At 39.4% G+C, this 17,897-nt stretch overlaps 1 long non-coding RNA gene and 2 pseudogenes across 1 annotated transcript in view; 2 read left to right on the plus strand and 1 right to left on the minus strand.

Annotated features, from left to right (window-relative positions):
- LOC143664234 (uncharacterized) overlaps positions 1-2,710 on the plus strand; it is a 61,086-nt gene extending 58,376 nt beyond the window's left edge. The window contains exon 4 of the long non-coding RNA XR_013166386.1: positions 2,154-2,710. This is a non-coding gene — a long non-coding RNA (uncharacterized LOC143664234). The remainder of the gene's footprint in view (positions 1-2,153) is intronic.
- Positions 2,711-9,321: 6,611 nt separating this feature from the next.
- LOC143664378 (uncharacterized) lies at positions 9,322-9,923 on the plus strand (annotated as a pseudogene).
- Positions 9,924-10,499: 576 nt separating this feature from the next.
- Positions 10,500-13,253, minus strand: LOC143664665 (homeobox protein NANOG-like; annotated as a pseudogene).
- Between the last annotated feature and the right edge of the window lie 4,644 nt (positions 13,254-17,897).

Genomic DNA, 17,897 nt, shown 5'->3' on the forward strand with positions numbered 1-17,897 from the left:
AATAATCCTTTATATATGGTGCTGGATTTGGTTTGCTAGTATTGATTTGAGGATTTGTGTGTCTGTATCCCTGAAGGATATTGTACTTCATTTTTATCTTCCTGAGATGGCTTTGTCTGCCTTTAGAATCATTAATGAATTTGCAAGTGTTCCCTCTTCTATTATTTGGAATTGTTTATTAATAATGGGCACTAATTCTCCATTAAATTTTTAAAATTTACCAATTAAGTAGTTTAGAATTTGTATTGTAGGATGTTTTAGTTTGTTAAAGCTGCCAGAATGCAATAAACCAGAAACAGAATGGCTTTTAAAAAGGGAGTTTATCTGTTTGTTCGTTTTAAATTTTATTTACTTAAGTTTTATTTTAATGAAATTGTATTGATGTTTACTATAGACTCACAAACTATGCAATTATCCTAAGTGTGCAATTAGTGGTTCACAGTATGATCATATAGCTGTGCATCCATCATCACAATCAATGTTTTTTCTCTTTTGTGAAAAGTAACATATATACCAAAAAAAGAAATAAATTTCAACTCACCCTGCAGCAATTAGTTGTGGTTCAGAGTTTGGTGTGGGTTACAATTCTGTAATTTTAGGTTTTTACTACTAGCTGCTCTGAGAAACTGAAGACTAAAAGAAATACATATAGCAATCATACTCATTTCTTAAACCCCACATTCTCTCTATAACTCCATTTCCTTTGATCTTTCTCCCACACTTTAGGGTTATTTAGGCTATGCCCATGCTAGCTTTTTCATATTGGAAGGGGCTGTCGATAGTATGGGATAAGGTGACAGAACTAGATGATGTTCTTGGAGAGGCTGACCCCTCTGGGTTTCAGGGCTTATCTGCCCTAGGAACCCTTCTGGAAAGTAATCCTACTACATGGAACTTTTTTAGAATCTCCTATAAATCCTTAGATATTCTTTAGGGTTTGCAGGAATGGTTTTGGTGGGGGGTTGGAAAAAAAAGAGAATTTATTAAGTTGCAAGTTCACAGTTCTAAGGCCATGAGGATGTCCATATTAAGGTGTCCTGAGAAAGGTACCTTAGTCCAAAGAAAGGGCTGACGAAGTCTGGGGTTTTTCTGCCACCTGAGAGGGCACATGGCCACATCTGCTAGCTTCCTCTCCTCATTTCATAAGGCCTCCACGGGGGCATTTCCTGCATCTTCACAGGTCTCTGGCTGTGTGGGCTCTGTTGGTTCTGGTGGCTCTGAAGCTTTCTCCAAAATGGTTCCCTCTTAAAAGGCCCCAGTAAGCAACACCACCTTGAATGGGTGGAGACACATCTCCATGGAAACCCTATGTTCTAATTTGTAAGCTGCCTGAATGCAGTATACCAGAAATGGAATGGCTTTTTAAAAAAAAAAAAGGGAATTTATAAACTTGCAAGTTTAACTTCTAAGCCTGTGAAAATGTCCAAATTAAGGCACTGAGGGAAAGATACCTTAACTCCAAAGAAAGACCAAGGAAATTCGGGGTTTCTCTCTCTCGTTGGGATGGCACCTGGAATTGTCTGCTAGCTTGCTCTCCTCATTCCATAAGGCTTGCCCAAGGGCATTTTCCTTCTGCTCCAAAGATCTCTGGCTGCATGGACTCTGGGGTTCTGGTGGCTCTCAGGCTTTTTCCAAAAAGTTTCCCTCTTGAAGGGCTCCAGTAAGCAACCCCACCTTAAATGGGTGGAGACACATCTCCTTGGAAGCCATCTAATCAAAAGTTATCACCCATAATCGGGTGGAACAAACCTCCATGGAGACGATCAGAAAGGTCCAACCCAGTAGTCTTGAATGAGGATTAAAGGACATGGCTTTTCTGGGGTACATAATAGCTTCAAAAAAAAGTTACTATCCACAATTTGGAGTCACATCTCCATGGAAACAATAAAAAAGATCTTACCCAGCAATACTGAATGAAGATTGAAGAGCATGGCTTTTCTGGGATACATGACAGTTTTAAACTGGCACATAGGATTAATTTTTTAAATAAATTTGTAATAAGTTTAAGCTGTTTAGCTAGTATAAAGATTTACTCATACTTTCTGTTTCTTCATATATACATCTATTTGTATATTCTATTTTTCTTGAGTATGTTTAATAAGGTGTGACTAACTAAGAAGTTGTTTTAATGACAGTATTTGCTATCTTTTCAGGGCAATGCAGTAGAAGAAAAAGAATGAATAACATAGATGTAGAAGAATGAGGCTCTGAGGAAATCGATGCATGTCTCTAAGTCTCTGAATCCTGTGCTGTAGGATGGAAAAAAATGAATGTACCTGCTGTATCTTCCATCCAGCATTATTGTGTAAGAAAAATGAAGGACTGCATTTAACATAGATTAGGGAACCATGCTATTGGACTTTGGATTTTACTAGGTGACCGACAGAGCTTAATCTCTCTTTTTCATCAATGTTTATATAAGGACGGAAAAATACATTTTTAATGAGAACAAATACAAAACAGCATTTCAAATGTAGAACTGTATCAATAGATGAAGAGCTGATGAATCAGAGTGTTTAATACTTACATGATGCATACAATATGTTACTTATTATTGCAATCCATTTAGAAATGCAGTCTTAACACAAATACTTCAAAATGTGTGATGCAAAAAATCATGAGAACGAAGGAGATTTGACAAATTTACAGTACATTTAGTGACATACAAAACATCACATAAATCAACTGTTTTATGATACAATGAATAAATGAGCAGAAGATTACCAAATAACATTAGAAAGTTTGACTTTTCTCTAGACAAATTGAAAATATTTTTAACCAGTAAAGAGAAAACACATGTTATTTTCACATGTAGAAAATTATTAAAATATTTTAGTAAGTCCATGAAAGCAGAGATCAAAATAATCACTGGGCCATGACAATTGAACCTAGCAAGTAAATGAAACCAACTCCTAATATCTGATCACATGCACATTTTCATTTAAGACCCTGTTAGATATCTTCTGAATTCAATGAAATTTAATTCATTTAAGAAGCCAAAGAGATGCTAAGAGGAAAGCATGTTGATTAGGATCATAGACTCTAAAATTGGTTACTAAGGCTACCAGTTCTAGCTTAATGTTACAGGAGCATATTAATTGTGGCCATTTTCAGGTACCCTTCTCCAAAGTGGAAAATTACCAGTTCAGAAATGCATGCAAAACATAAAATTACTTTTCAGGTATTAGAAATTAATCACTTTCCGCATACTATTATTGCTGTATTGTGTATGAAGGTTGGAGGAGGTTGTTTCAAATCCAAAGCTCTGGGGATTTCTTAGAAGACTCTGTTGGTGTGCCACAAAAAATGTCAGTATTTGTGCTTTTGGATAATTATGCTACATTTTCAACAAAATAATTGATTAAAAATTATCAAGAAATTACAAAAATCCTTTAAATGCCCAATAAAGATGGCAGAAAAATATGGAACTTCCCAGGTGCAGAAGTAAATGAAGAGAAGGATCCATATTAGTAATGAAATTCAGAAGCACGTGCTCCTCAAGATACTGGCCTATCACAAATACCACACACCTGTGCTGATTTGTCCATTTTTTTTTTCCCCTTGGAGTGACTGGAATAACAAAGAAATATACTGATTAGCAGTATCCCACATATTGAGATCTCCCAAATAGAAAATCAAATAGAAATTATGAAGTATACAGTCATTAGGATGAAATTATTCCAAAAGTTTTCATATATTTAATTAATCAAACTAACAGTATTGCTATTTTTCAGAGAATAATTAGGAAAGTGATGAATGGATACCTTTAATATTTCTCAGTAGTTGAGGTTTGAAAAAGCCTGTTGTGTAGATGTAGTAAAATGAAGATTTTCTTAAAAATGGTTTTGACATAGAATATCAAAGATACATCAGTACATCCAGTAATTCCTGGCAAATGAATGGGGATCAATTAATTTTAGCACGTTTTTTCATTTGAAAGATCAAACAGAAAGTATGTTTTCCTAGTTCTACTGTAGACTAAATGTGGAGCTGGAGTTACCTAGAAAATATATCCCTAACTCTCCCTACACAAGTGCACATGAAATGTTTTTTTGAAATAGTGCTGACCCTTACATGTGATACACTCTGAGTTTTTAGTCTAATTTATTCAGTTCTATTGTCTTCTATTGTGTACTATTTCATTTAACACAGCATGCAGTTCTGGCTGGGTAAATTAAGAGGGTCATGACCAGCACCTCACAAAAACACTGTCAATATGGATGTGGCCAGAATGCCTACACTCATTGACAGAGAAAGGTTTAGCCTGTAGGAAAAGTGTCCCCCTCAGCCACGTGACTGATCTGAAAGGGGGTCTGAGGCTGGATCCTAGCTGGTAAGGACGCTTCCTGGAATTCTCTGATGGCAGCTTAAACGCAAAACATTTCTCATCCCTGCATATAAAGATGAGACTCCAAAACTTCAGAGGTTCCCTAGATTTTGGAGAAGATTCAGAAAAGGAAGAGGACTTGCAAGAAAGAAGCAAAAACGAGAACATTTGAGATTGGAGGGCAGATAGAACTGCTTTTGAGTCTTGTATTCCATTCCCTGTGGTCTTGGAAACTGTACTTATTTCAACTGCTCTCCTTGTTTCTGTGGGCTAACTCAGTATCCCTAACACTAAGTCCCCAAGCCCTTTGTTTTACTTAAAATGTTTAAGTGTGTTTGTTATCTGCAAGCAAAAGTGTCTAATACAAGCCATAACCTTCAACATGAAGAACTTCACCATAAAGAGTAATATGCTTGTCTGTTAGTCCAGAACCATAAAGTACCCCTTCTATGGTCTTACTCTTGGTTTTTCATTAAGGGGACAGAGAGAGAAGCTAAAATCCAGCTAAAACACATATTTTCTCTCCTTTTCCTTTAATATAATGCAATTAATGTCAGATCTGGTGTCAAACAGTGGATGTGGCTGGGACAATATCACGTCAGAGGGCTCCCAACTTCACAGGCATGCTTTAAAATTCTTGCTCTGTTGCTAAGAAGACTTTTGCCAGCAGTGAGAGGGAGCAGAATATAGAGCAGTATATATGAAGTGTCATCCCTAACAACTGCCTTACGATACTCTGACATCTCTCCCTTTGGTTAGCATTATTTCCTGATGGGTGCTTCTCTTTCCTCTACAGTAGCTGAAGCTTGAACCATCAATGGTGGGACCTGATGTGACTTCTCCAAGGTGGGGTTCTGGTGTCCTGGTGCTATTGTATTCTGTGTTGAAATTTCCACAGGAATGGTAAAATACTGAAAAATTTCTTAGTGCTAGTATGCCAACTTAAAAATTTAGAAAATGAAAACTTATGACCAATGTTGCAAAGGTCAGCCATAGACCTTAAGAGATATTTTGGATAATTGAAGAGAAATAGTTAATCAGAGAAAGAAGGAGAGAGAAAAAGTAAAAGCACTTTTAGATGAAATTTTCCAGGGTGCCAACTGATCTCTTTCCAGGACATATATATACTGGTGTTATATGTTGTGTAACACCAGTAGTCATAAAAACCAACTGGGGGAGCACAGGGAGTTTAGTGGTTAGAATGCCCACATTCCATGAGGGAGACCTGGGTTCGATTCTCAGACCATGCACCCCCCTCAAAAAAAAAATAAACTGGAAGACTTACATTTCTCTAAATATGATGGAGTAGGAAATCATAGGCATTTCTTGGCTATGAATACATATATATTGTCTACAGTATAACGTGCAATTTAATACATATAGCTCAGTTGATCAAAAAACAACTAAGAGCTACATCAGCTGTAATTGTGCTCTGACGCCGAGAAAGCTGAATCATAAAGATGTGTAAACCATTGAGGCAATACCTCTGTGACCCAAGTTCTAATGGGGTTCTAATGCCCATGTAAAGAAATTGGATAAGACTGTGGGTCTATCTTACAAAGAGGAATATAACTGACACCCTAAAATAAAGACCAGTACCTTCAAATGCTACAACCTCAGAGCCATGATGAGGAGATGACAGGGAGGTTTCTCTGTCTTGAAGGGCTTCTGAGTGGGGAAAAAAATCTTCCCAGAGAATTAATACTATTCACTGGGGTTTATTGTATGAATGACCTACACAGTCAAGAAAGAGCCAAAACCATGAAATTAGTATTAAAATTAGCTTCATACAAACAAACACAAAACCTTTCTTTCCAGAGAAGTTTTCCCTTCATCACTGGCCACCTAGGATGTTTTCCTTCAGTTAAAGCCTTTGCTGAATGTGAACTCGCATTGTGAAATCACAAAAAACATGTAAAACAAGCTTTAACAGGCAAAGCAGCAGGATTCAATGGTCAGACTGCCAAGATCTTCAGCAAATAATGTTATCTGACAGAGAAGAATAAATAAGCAGAGTAAAAAGGACCAGAAACAATAAAGAAGGAATAAAAAATAAAACAAAAATACCATGTAGATATGAAATATGAACAGCTACAATTTCAAAAAGGACACCCATTGCAAATAAAATTTCATAGGTGAGTCCGGTAAGCAGGTTGGTTAGCTGCATGGAGTATCAACAGCTGGATAGAATGCTTAAACACATTGAGTTGTATTTGTTGTATATTACATGTTGGCTAGAGCTGGTGCAGGATTTCAAAAAAGCCTTCAGAAACCCAAGGTCTTTCTATTTTTCCATTCCACCAAACTGAGCTTCTTGGCTTCCATCTCCTTGCTTCCTGCCTCATAGCTATCAGATGGCTGCTACAGCTTTATTACCTCACATCAACAGTCCAGGAAGGAAAGAGAATAAAGTGGTACCAGCACATTATGTCTTAAGGTGCAATTTAGTTGTTACTTCTTCTGTATATCAAGTCCAAGAACAAAGGATGTGACAATGGAGCCATGCCACGTGTTTAAATATTAAAATATTAAAGGACTTTAGTTAATGACTCTTCCCCGAGGTTATTCCATCCTCTGTAAAGCTGCCACTGCCACCCCAGCAGCCCTGACACTTTGTTGGGATTTTCTACAATTCTACACTCTCTTACAACTAAAGACTTAAAGCTGGCAAAGCAGAGAATCTCTTGGCATCTAGTTTATTCTATAATTTTCAAGTAGTACTATACATTTTGGGGCTTTTTAGAATATCAGCCCCAAAATGGTATTTCATTGTTTTATTTTGAATTTCCTGATTAATAACAAAGTTGAATATGTTTTCCATAGGCTTATTAGCTGATAATTCTCAAAAACCCATTTCCTCTCCCAACCAATCTCACAGCTAGTTATCTGCCAGCTTCTCTTGCATTTAGGCTGTGATTTAAGTTCTAGCTAATGGATGTGAGTTTAAGATTTTCCAGGCCTGGCCTCTAAAAATGTTCCTTGTATGATATCCCAAGCTCTTTCCCTTTCTGGTTTGAAGGGAAACCTAGAAAACCAGGTTTAGGATGACAAAGTCACAGGATAGAAGTAGTCTAGACCCCTGAATTACCACTTGGAGGAGAGCTGCCTAACCAGGAGCACCTGAATCAGACTAGTATGTGACCAAAAAGTTTTCTCATTGTGTTAATCCATTGAGACTTGACAGCATTAATTCATCCTAATGAATTAAACGGTTGGCCTGGGATAAACTGCTAAACTATCACTCAAGAATTAAAGTAAAACATAGGCATTTTCTGAAAAACATAAATTTAAATAATACCAGTCATAGAAGCTTATCAAAGAAATTTCTAAATCCTATTAAAGCCTGTTTATTCAGAACTGTTAATGATTCCAAAAAGAAGATCTGATTTATAAGAAGGAATGGTCAGCAAAAAAATAGTGTTAACTATGTAGGTTTACCTAAGCAAACACTGACTGTATTTGGTAAGAACAGTGAGATTCTGTAGTATTTGAACTAACATCCATTTAAAGTGAATTTGAAAATAGATAAAAACAGATCATGTAATCTAAAGAAGAGAGACCAAAAAATGAACAGGTCCTCAATGAAATTAGTGTACCAGCATATGTATAATAGGAGTAGCAAAAGGAGAAGGAAGACTCTTTTTAAAAAATGACTGAAAAATCCCCCAAATTGATGAAATATTTGAATCTACATGCACAAGAAGTTCAAAAACCCAAGTACAATAAAGGCAAGGAGGTCTACAAACAACACATCATAGTAAAACCTTAAAAGAAAAAAAAATGACCCATCACTAACAAGGCAAACCCAATAAGATTAACAACTGACTTCTCATCAGAAACAATGGAGGCCAGAAGGCCATAGGATAACATATTGACAATGCTAAAAAGAAAAATCTGTCATCCAGTAATCCATTGTCCAGCAAAACTATCTTTCAAAAACAAAGGCAAAATAAAGTCTCCCTAGATAAATAAAGACTGAGAAAATGTGTAGCTCTCAGACCCATATTACAAGAAATACTAAAAGTTGGTGACTTTGCTTAAAGCTAGTTAACACAGACAGTAATTCAAATCCACTCAGACACACAAAAAAGAAAGAGAACTGGTAAAGGTAATTATGTAATTCTTCTCCTTTATTCTCTTAACTAATTTAAAAAGAAATTGGTAAATTATATATAATGCATTATTCAGCCTATAAGTAGAATTCTAATATATTTGCTGATAACAGCACAAAGGAGGGGAGCGGGAGCAGAGCTGTATTGCACTAAGACCCACAGATAGTTACTTCACTCCACAGAAGTAGATCGAGAGAACTAGAAATGATAAGGTTAATATAAGAAAAGCTATAAACATACTTGTTCTCCTGTCTTCTCCTGCCTTCTTTGGAAAATGCAAAAGTTCATAAAATCATAATTATAACAATGAATCATTGGGCTTGTGACATTTATCGATGCAATATGTACAACAGTAATATCACAAAAAAAGGTGGAAAGGGCACAGAGCTATGTAGGAGTAAGATTTCTATGTCTCATTGAAATTAAGTTAGTATAAATCTGAAGCTGATTCCAAGTTCAGATGTGCATGGTAAACCCTACAATAATCACTTAGGAAATAATTCCAAATCTATAAAGAAAACATCACTGAAAAAATTAAAATACTGAATGCAAAAGAAACCAGTCAATGAGGAACAGAGGCAAAAAATTAAGACATGAGATAAAGAAAGAAAAAGTAAATATCAGATATAAAGTCAACTATGTCAATTTTAACAAATACAAATGCAACACATAATCCAATCAAAGCATAGGGCTGGTGAGGTTGTACTATAAAACCATATACAATTAAATATGCTATCTACAGGAGTCACACACTGGATTGAAAAATAGATTGAGGAGGGTGGTGGCCATGCATACTGAAAATTCTGAGCTGCAAGCCAAGGAAGTTAAACATTAGCTCAGAGGAAGACAGTAACTCTCTTAGGCGTAATCTAGCTCTTCACCATGGAGTTAGGAAAATCTAAAGGAAGATTTTCTCTATGCTCAAGCAATGGAAAAGCCTATGAGAACCAGCCCAAAACAGCATGTCAGTGGCAGAAATGGGGAATGGTTGCCTGATTTGATTCATGCTTGAGTAGGCTGAGAAGAAGCTTGGATTGAAAACCTTTCAGTCAGAGTTCAACTCTTTTCCAACACCAGCAAATCCATTCTGGAAAGAAATCCCACAAATGTCCTGATTGTGGGGAAAGTTTCTTTTAGAGTTCTCATCTCATTCAGCATAGAAGGAGCCATACTGGGGAAAAGACACACATGTGTAATGAGTGTGGCTGATGTTTCTGCCACAGCTCCCACCTTATTTTTCACCAGAGAACCCACTGGGGGAGAAAACCTACCAATGCAGCGAGTGCAGCAGATGCTTCAGCCAGAGCTCACATCCCAGGCAGCCCCCAAAAGTGCATATGTAAGAGAAGCCATGGAAAACCTGAGGCAAAATCAGCAGGGGAATAACTCACTTAGTATCTCTAAGTACAGGGAAAGCTGGTACAGGAAGGAAGTTTGTGGCTAGTCTCCGCAAAGTAAAAGGCACTGCTTCTGCAGCCCTCTAAAAGATAAAAGAAAAAGAAAACAGAGAAAGGCTAATGCTTTATAGTAGAACACTTAGATATTGCATTTTTTTCTAGCATGGAGACATTGGGAGCTCAATGATATTATTGAGCTGAAAGAAAATCTGTTAGTTCAGCTGCCCTCATTTATTTATGTGAATTGGAGCACAGAGACCTGGAAATATGTTTTGAGAGAATACAAGATCCCTTGACCACATTTGAAATTGCTTCCTACCTCATTTTGACAAATACCATCATGTTTTAATGATGTGTATGAACATGCAGGAGCGTGCCAATGATGCCTCCATTTTAGGACTTTTAATTAGGAGTAATTAAGTAAAAGGGGGAGAGGAGATTAATTCCAGTAGTTTTGGAGTTCTGTAGCTGATGAGGAGGGTTCTTAGGTTGTTTGTAAAGTTTTATAGTGTATTAACCAATGGTTTATAAGAATGAATTGAAAATTCAGCCTATTAAAAATATATTTGTGTTAGGTTTCTCTAGAGAAACAGAATCAACAGGAAACACTCACAAATATAAATTTTAGAGAAACAGAATCAACAGGAAACACTCACAAATATAAATTTTATAAAAGTGTCTCACATAACCTTGGGAACACAGAGCCCAAAATCCGTAGGGCAGGCTGTGAAGCTGACAATCCTGATGGAAAGTCTGGACAAACTCCACAGGAGAGGCTCACTGGCTGAAGCAGGAAAGAGAGCATATCTCTTCTGAATCGTCCTTAAAAGGCTTCCAGTGATTAGATTAAGCATCACTCGTTGCAGAAGACACTCCCTTTGGCTGATTACAAATGGAATCAGCTGCGGATGCAGCTGATGTGAACATGATTTAATTCTATGAAATGTTCTCATTGCAACCAACAGGCCAGCACTTGCCCAGCCAGACAAACAGGTACCACCACTTGGCAAAGTTGACACATGAACCTGACCACAACAATATTTAAGTTCATAGATTTTTGAATAGGTATATTTTATTTACTTGTAAAATATATAACCAACTAGCCAAACTATTATATTACTATGATACAAAAACAAAACTTCTATCTACAAATATAGTAATGAACAAATTAGAGGTAGTGGGGGGAAATCAGTAAATCAGGGTCATGATAGCTTAACCCTTTCATCTGAACAATTCAGTGAAGCCTCCCAAATCCCATGAGTACTCCAGCACACATCTTTATATTTTTACTTCCTAATCTTGAGGCTAGATCCCAAACATATCCAAACTATTATATTCTAGTTCTCTAGTTCTCTACAGTCAGAAAACTCATCTTTGATATTGTCCAGAACAGCCAAGGCAATCTGGAATGTTACTGAGTTTTTGAAACCTCTGATTAGACTCATAACATCTACAAGCATCCCCTAATTACTCAATGACAAACAGGATAAAGTTAGATACACAGCTCTCAAGTCAATTCTGGAAGGAAGAATGTCATGCAGCTTGTGCCCAGATGAGATTGTACCATATACCCATCATCTCCCTTATCACCACACATCTTCAGGCTGGGCATTCATGGAGTAATCTGGGAACAAATCCATGTTGTGTAGGGTATTAAAATATTTAACTGTTTGCTATATCGCACTGCAGTTTTGCCTAGCACTTCCCAAGGTGGCCTCTGATCACTGGTGGGAGAATTTTCCTGAAACTGGATCTGGGGCTGCAGGGATTTGTCTCCACTGTTCCTGAACTGGTCATTCCAGGCCTGGTTGTTCCAGGCTTGGGCATACCACATCTGGTTGTTCCAGGCTTGGGCATACCACATCTGGCTGTTCCAGGAATGGCTACTCCAAGACTGGCTGTTCCAGGAATGGCTGCTCCAAGACTGGCTGTTCCAGGAATGGCTGCACCATGTTGGGTTGTTCCAGGTCAGGCTGTATGAACATGAAGTGCTCACCAAGCACCCTGGGGGATAGGAAGAGTAAAGTCCCAGGTATTCTGTAGGTTCTCGGCCCTTTGGGGTCAAAGTGTTGCCATTCTTTGACCATTTGGTGTTTTTCTGCCACCTTTTACATTTCATTCTCTGGTTCTGGAACCAGGTCTTAACCTATTCATAGCTGTGGTCCAAATATTGGAAAGCTCTTGCATCTGCTGGAGGTTGAGGTTCTGTCTTTGAAATCTAACATTTGAGTACACACAGCTGGGTCTGAGAGAACATGGTTCTGATCTTCTGTTTCTTGACCTGGACCTCATCTTTCTTCTTCCCTGGGCTCTTCTCCTCAGTAGCAGGTACTGTGACTTTGGGACTGGTGGAAGAGTTGGGGCTTTCCTGAATAAGCAGGTCCATGTAGGAAGGAAGAGGAGAGACGTCTCTGACTGGTGCATGTCAGCAGATGACATTTGGAAGGAAGCATAATTTTATTCAGCTTCACAAATCTCAGGCATTGCTGAAGACTTGCTAGAATCATCTGTTTGGGGACAAAGCAGGCTTTGGGGAGAAGCTAGATCTACATTCATGTTGTTGAACAGGAAGAGAAAAAAAAATTCAAACACCTGAACTGTGAGAGTGGCCAAGAAGGGTGGAATATCTTAGAAAAATTTGAAGAATTTTAGGATGAAAGTATTAAAAACTGACACAAAAGGAACCCCCTCCACAGTACCAATAGCCAAAGAGCCCAATGCATCAGGGGGGTTCACAGATTTTTAATTAACCGGGCTCATTGCTTTACATTATCTTTCTTTTATTTCTTCTGCTTATGGGAAATTATTAATTAAAGGTGTAGAATTTCCCTGTTTATCACTGAAGTCTTTGTAAGAAATACTATAGAAGCTAAAATGAGACCTGAATTAGACCATAAGCCTCCTGTCCCTCCTGCCATTGCTGTTTGTACTCCTGCTGTCCCTTGTTTTCTAGAAGTTGGGATGAATCAATGATGATCCATCGTCATATCCTTGACCTCCTTTGGTATTATTTTGTGTTCTGAGAAACTGAGCCATCCTTTTAGATTTACAAAGATAAATAAGGATACTGTTTTTTCTAGCACAATCTCAGCTTTCTCCTCGATAACTACAAATCTACAATTTATACATTCCCCTGTCTTTCCCTTTGAGAGCTTTAAATAACCCTGGTTATCTTAAATGTTTGTCATCAACAAAATTATTTAATTCAAATGTCAGTGCATTGTAGCTCCTTTGAAATCTAAGTAAACTTTTTTGGAATTACAGGAACGAAGTTCAGCAAACCTATTTCTAAACTTCCATGAAAACAGTGCACGGTTTTGGACATTCTGATCAGCTGGCAGCTCAGGTCTTAATTTTTATTGAAAGCAGAAGTTTTTCTAATTTTTTGTATCTTTTATGATCATATCTGCTCCTGTCATGTTAATGACAATTATCCATAAAAATAAAAAATTAATGTTTTGCATCATAAAAAAATAGATTGAAGTAACAGGATGGGGAAAATACATATCCTTCAAAGAGAAATCTAAATAAAGCTGTGGTGGTTATAATAATATCAGATAAAATAGACTTTAAAATGAGGGATATTTTATAATAAAAGAGACAATCAATCAGGAAGCCATAACACTCATAAGCATATATGCATCTAGCAACAGAGCACCAAAATACATGAAGCAAACGAGGAAACAGACAATTTCACATAAAAAATAGAAATAGTCAAAAAAAAAAAAAGGAAGTGTATTAGTTAGGGTTCTCTAGAGAAACAGAATCAACAGGGAACACTTGCAAATATAAAATTTATGAAAGTGTCTCACATGACCGTAGAAACACAGAGTCCAAAATCCACAGGGCAGGCTGCGAAGCCGATGACTCCAATGGATGGCCTGGATGAACTCCACAGGAGGGGCTCACCAGCCAAAGCAGGAATGCAACCTGTCTCCTCTGAGTCCTCCTTAAAAGGCTTCCCATGATTGGATTTAGCATCACTAATTGCAGAAGACACTCCCCTTTGGCTGATTACAAATGGAATCAGCTGTGGATGTAGCTGACGTGATCATGACCTAATCCTATGAAATGTCCTCATTGCAACTGACAGGCCAGCGCTTGCCCAATCAGATGAACAGGTACCATAACTTGGCCAAGTTGACACCTGTCCCTAACCATGACAGTCCACCCCTTGCCAACTTGGCACATATATATATATATATATATATATATATATATATATATATATCACCTTAGACCATACTTAATTTCCAAATGAAAACAAATAAGCACACATTTTTTCTTTTACCTGACAATACTCAACTGTCTTGCATATAACTGGAAACACATTAAATCTCTCCAGAATAGCGTGCAAATCCTTGGGCAACATTCATTCTTAAACTTGATATCTTACAACTTAAATAGTATAACACAAACAAAACAGCATTACAGTCCTCGTTTCTGTAACTGATCACGTGGTCAAAGTTCATATTTATCACTGTTGTTTCTCCTGGAGAAAGCACACCCCGTTTTGGAACTAAAACCTGTAGACCAGCAGAACTCAGGGTAGCAGGGACAGGAAGCAAAAATTTTCCTAGTGGATCACTAGGAGTAATAGTGAGTGGCACCACACCCATTTCCACCCCTTGGTTCCTGGACCCATGGATCCTGGCTATGGGAGAAACAGCACCATACAGCGGACGCTGATTCAGAGCATACACAGCTTCCTGGAGAACATTACCCTAGCCTTTCAAGTTTTTGCCACCTAGTTGGCACCGTAATTGAGTTTTCAAAAGGCCATTCCACCGTTCTATCAATCCAGCTGCTTCTGGATGATGGGGAACATGGTAAGACCAGAGAATTCCATGAGCATGTGCCCATTCCCGCACTTCATTTGCTGTGAAGTGTGTTCCTTGATCCGAAGCAATGCTATGTGGAATACCATGACGATGGATAAGGCATTCTGTAAGCCCACGGATAGTAGTTTTGGCAGAAGCATTGCGTGCAGGGAAAGCAAACCCATATCCAGAGTATGTGTCTATTCCAGTTAGAACAAATCGCTGCCCCTTCCATGAAGGGAGTGGTCCAATGTAATCAACCTGCCACCATGTAGCTGGCTGGTCACCTCGGGGCATGGTGCCATATCGGGGGCTGAGTGTGGGTCTCTGCTGCTGGCAGATTGGGCACTCAGCAGTGGCTGTAGCCAGGTCAGCCTTGGTGAGTGGAAGTCCATGTTGCTGAGCCCATGCATAACCTCCATCCCTACCACCATGACCACTTTGTTCATGAGCCCACTGGGCAATAACAGGAGTTGCTGGGGAAACAGGCTGACTGGTATCCATAGAACGGGTCATCTTATCCACTTGATTATTAAAATCTTCCTCTGCTGAAGTCACCCTCTGGTGTGCATTCACATGGGACACAAATATCTTCATGTTTTTAGCCCACTCAGAAAGGTCTATCCACATACTTCTTCCCCAGACCTCTTTGTCACCAATTTTCCAATTATGGTCTTTCCAAGTCCCTGACCATCCAGCCAAACCATTAGCAACAGCCCATGAGTCAGTATACAAACGCACCTCTGGCCACTTTTCCTTCCAAGCAAAATGAACAACCAGGTGCACTGCTCGAAGTTCTGCCCACTGGGAGGATTTCCCCTCACCACTGTCCTTCAAGGACACCCCACAAAGGGGTTGTAATGCTGCAGCTGTCCACTTTCGGGTGGTACCTGCATATCGTGCTGAACCATCTGTGAACCAGGCCCAAGTTTTCTCTTCCTCAGTCAATTCACTGTAAGGAACTCGCCAAGAGGCCATAGCTCTGGTCTGGGAAAGAGAAGGTAATGTGGCAGCAGGAGTGGAAACCATGGGCATCTGTGCCACTTCTTCATGTAACTTACTTGTGCCTTCAGGACCTGCTCTGGCTCTATCTCGTATATACCATTTCCACTTTACAATAGAGTGTTGCTGTGCACGCCCAACTTTATGGCTTGGTGGGTCAGACAACACCCAACTCATGATAGGCAACTGAGGTCTCATGGTAACTTGGTGGCCCATGGTTAAGCGTTCAGTCTCTACTAAGGCCCAGTAGCAGGCCAAAAGCTGTTTCTCAAAAGGAGAGTAGTTATCTGCAGCAGATGGTAAGGCTTTGCTCCAAAATCCTAAGGGTCTGCGTTGTGATTCTCCTATTGGGGCCTGCCAAAGGCTCCAAACAGCATCTCTATTTGCCACTGACACTTCCAGCACCATTGGATCTGCTGGATCATATGGCCCAAGTGGCAGAGCAGCTTGCACAGCAGTCTGGACCTGTCGCAGAGCCTCCTCTTGTTCAGGTCCCCACTCAAAATTAGCAGCTTTTCTGGTCACTCGATAAATGGGCCGGAGTAGCACACCCAAATGAGGAATATGTTGTCGCCAAAATCCAAAAAGACCCACTAGGCGTTGTGCCTCTTTTTTGGTTGTGGGAGGGGCCAGATGCAGCAATTTATCCTTCACCTTAGAAGGGATATCTCGACATGCCCCACACCACTGGACACCTAGAAATTTTACTGAGGTGGAAGGCCCCTGTATTTTTGTTGGATTTATCTCCCATCCTCTGACACGCAAATGCCTTACCAGTAAATCTAGAGTAGTTGCTACTTCTTGCTCACTAGGTCCAATCAACATGATATCATCAATATAATGGACCAGTGTGATGTCTTGTGGGAGGCAGAAACGATCAAGGTCTCTGCGAACAAGATTATGACATAGGGCTGGAGAGTTGATATACCCCTGAGGTAGGACAGTGAAAGTATATTGCTGACCTTGCCAGCTGAAAGCAAACTGTTTCTGGTGGTCCTTACTAATAGCTATTGAGAAAAAAGCATTTGCCAGATCAATAGCTGCATACCAGGTACCAGGGGATGTATTGATTTTCTCAAGCAATGATACTACATCTGGAACAGCAGCTGCAATTGGAGTTACCACCTGGTTGAGTTTACGATAATCCACTGTCATTCTCCAAGACCCATCTGTTTTCTGCACAGGCCAAATAGGAGAGTTGAACGGGGATGTGGTGGGAATCACCACCCCTGCATCTTTCAAGTCCTTAAGAGTGGCAGTAATCTCTGCAATCTCTCCAGGAATACGGTATTGCTTTTGATTTACTATTTTGCTTGGTAGGGGCAGTTCTAGTGGCTTCCACTTGGCCTTTCCCACCATAATAGCCCTCACTGCACGAGTTAGAGAACCAACGTGGGGATTCTGCCAGTTGCTCAGTATGTCTATGCCAATTATACATTCTGGAACTGGGGAAATAACTACAGGATGGGTCCGGGGGCCCACTGGACCCACTGTGAGACGGACCTGAGCTAAAACTCCATTGATCACCTGGCCTCCATAAGCCCCCACTCTGACTGGTGGTCCAGAGTGACGTTTTGGGTCCCCTGGAATTAATGTCACTTCTGAACCAGTGTCTAATAATCCCCGAAATATCTGGTCATTTCCTTTTCCCCAATGCACAGTTACCCTGGTAAAAGGCCGTTGGTCTCCTTGGGGAAGACTTAGAGGAAGGTCAACGGTATAAATTTGTGGCAGTGTAACAGGTTTCTTTCCCATAGGGACCTGGCCTCCCCTTCATTCAAGGGGCTCAGGGTCTGTAAACTGTTTCAAGTCTGGAAATTGATTAAGGGGCCGTGACTCTGTTTTTTTGTAATTCAGGTTAGACTTCTGTTCCCTTGACCTAGAACCCTTTTGTTTATACAGCTTCAACAAAAATTTAGTAGACTGCCCTTCTATTGTATTTCTAGGCACCCCATGATTTACTAGCCAATGCCACAAATCTCTGCGTGTCATATAATTTTGATGCCTCCTTTGAGTTTGTTGTCTATTATAATAGCCGCGTCTACCCTGTCTTTGGTGATTAAGTGCTGCCACCTGGCTTCTGCCAACTCGGGATCCTGTCATCCCCATTGTGTTAGAGGATTCCAGCTCAGTGACAGCAGTTCCTACAGTAATATCTGACCTACAGAGAAGTGCAACCACAGAGCTCTTGAGGGATGATGGTGCTAGTCTCACAAACTTATTTCTCACTGTTCTGGTA

The sequence above is a fragment of the Tamandua tetradactyla genome, chromosome 20 (assembly GCF_023851605.1).
Source record: "Tamandua tetradactyla isolate mTamTet1 chromosome 20, mTamTet1.pri, whole genome shotgun sequence".
In the NCBI taxonomy this organism is placed as follows: domain Eukaryota; kingdom Metazoa; phylum Chordata; class Mammalia; order Pilosa; family Myrmecophagidae; genus Tamandua; species Tamandua tetradactyla.